Genomic DNA, 2500 nt, shown 5'->3' with positions numbered 1-2500 from the left:
GGTACCAGCATGAAAGCAACTAAAAGGAGACTAGGAATAGGGAGAAATCCAATGTATGCAATAAAAGAAACAAGACGGAGAAGGGTCATATAACAAAATTGAAATCATAAGAGTAGTGGAAGACTTACAGGGATCTGTACAACTCAAATGAACATGTACGGATAGAAGCAAACGAGGTAATTAGAGACGTAACTAATATCACTACAAAAAAGAAAGAAAAAGAGCGCTTAAAGGCATGAAGAGAGGGAAAACACCAGGTGAAGACAGAATTAGCATAAACTTTATATTAGATGTAGGAGAAATTGCAACAGTAAAATTAGCCAATCTTTTTAACAAATGCCTTCTCAACGGAAAAACTCTGAAACCTTGGAAAATATAACAATTATTTTGATACATAAAAAGGAGATAAAGAGGATCTAAAAACTACCAACCCATAAGCCTCCTTTCAGTTCCTTACAAACTGTTCACAAAAGTCATCACAGCTCGTAGCTCCGACAGTCTGGATTCTAACCAGCCTAGAGAACAGGCAGGCTTCCACAGTGGATTCTCAACAACAGACCACATCCACACACTCACCCAAATAAGAGAAAAAATAAACGAATATAGGAAACCTGTGTATGGCATTCATCGATTATGGAAAGGCATTCGACTCTGTACAAATACCAGCAGTATTAGGTGCTATTCCACAACAGGGAGTAAAGGAGGTATATTGTAAAATATAGGAAGGTATATACAAAGATGGGACAACCATCAAGCTCCACACAGAAACAAATAAAATGCCAATCTAAAAAAGCGTTAGGGAGACACCATCTTACCAAAACTGTTTACAGCTTGCCTCGAAGAAATATTCAAGAAACTAGAATGGGAATATCTAAACAGTCTAAGATTTGAAGGCGATATTGTTCTCCTTAGTGAATCAGCAAATAAAATACAGCAGTTAATAAACAGTCTGAATAGAGAAATCCTAAAAGTCGAACTTAAGATGATCAAGTAAAAGAGTTTCTTTCGAACAGATACATGTACAAGTCGAAGCGCTTGAGTTAGTAGACAAGTATATGTATCTAGGACAACTTGTACAGACAACATCTTCTAGCGAACAGGAAATAAAGCGACGAATTAGTCTAGGCCTGAGCGCCTTCGGCAGACACAATAGCATACTAAGAGTCTCTTTGTAAGAATGTTTAAAAAGAAAAGTCTTTAACCAATACGTCTTCCCTATTGGTCAGAAACATAGACTACAACCAAATTGCTGGAGAGGAAACTAATGTGCCCAGAGAGGGATGGAAAGATCGATGCTGGGAATTAGTCTAAGAAATCGGATGAGGGCCACATGGATCAGGGAACAGACGAAAGTAGATATACTCGGGAGCATCAAAAAGAAGAAATGGCAATGGGCAAGGTATATATGCTGGAGACAAGAAGACAGAAGGACAAAGAAACAGACTGGGCTATAGATAACATAAAGAGGCCAAGGGCTAGACCAGTGACAAGATGGAGTGACGAATTAACGAAATTTGAGGGCCAAGACTGGAAACGAAAAACGCAAAACAGGAATAGATTGGAAGAGGCCTATGTCCTGTAGTGGACTGACTTTGGATGATGATGATGATGATGATGATATATATATATATATATATATATATATATATATATATATATATATGTATATATATATATATATATATATATATATATATATATATATATATATATAGTGCAAGTCAGAAATTTTTGACGTTTTTCGGTAATACTCCTCTAATATGTAAATCGACGTATAAGCTTGGCGCCCCGTCAGCTGATAGATTTCTCTTCTGGCTCCACATTAGCGGTTTCAGATATCACTCAATTACCTCTAGGCAGTGACAGTGAGCAGAATTGCTCCATGCTTTTTTTGTGAATAGTCTAGCATTTTGCCTGAGTTCTGTTGCAGTTTTTGGCTAGTGTGTTGTGATGGGTGGAGCTAAACATATGAAAAGTGATCAGATTGCTGCTATTACAGCACTCTATAAGGCGGGAAAGTCCATTACAGAAATATCAAATACAGCTGGAATTTCATTGCGAAGTGTCTAGAGGTGGACAACAACATTTCATGACTCTGGAGCCACTGACCCGCCACTGCCGAAAAAACAGCCAGGGAGGCCACAGAAAACATCTAAACGCACATTAAATGTGCTCAGGAGGCAGGTGAATAGTTAGCCACGAATAACAGCACCAGACTTAAAAGAAAGGAACCCTGTGTTACTGGTTGATGTGTCTGTAAAATTTATATAGCGACGGCTCAACAATGACTTGAAATTTTCCCACCACATCGCTCGCAAGAAACCGATTGTCACCCGTAAGCAGAGGCAAAATAGGGTTGTTTTTTGCAAGAATTATCTTCAATGGGACGAGGGCAAGTGGAAACGAGTATTATGGAGCTATGATGAGTGTAACTGGAAACAGAGACGGCAAAGTTTCCGCCGACCTGAAAGTGATCCCTGTGACCCGAGGTTTATCCAAG

Source organism: Penaeus vannamei, chromosome 24 (genome assembly GCF_042767895.1).
Source record: "Penaeus vannamei isolate JL-2024 chromosome 24, ASM4276789v1, whole genome shotgun sequence".
NCBI lineage: Eukaryota > Metazoa > Arthropoda > Malacostraca > Decapoda > Penaeidae > Penaeus > Penaeus vannamei.
The sequence above is the reverse complement of the archived record's forward strand: the minus strand, read 5'-3'. Positions refer to the sequence as shown.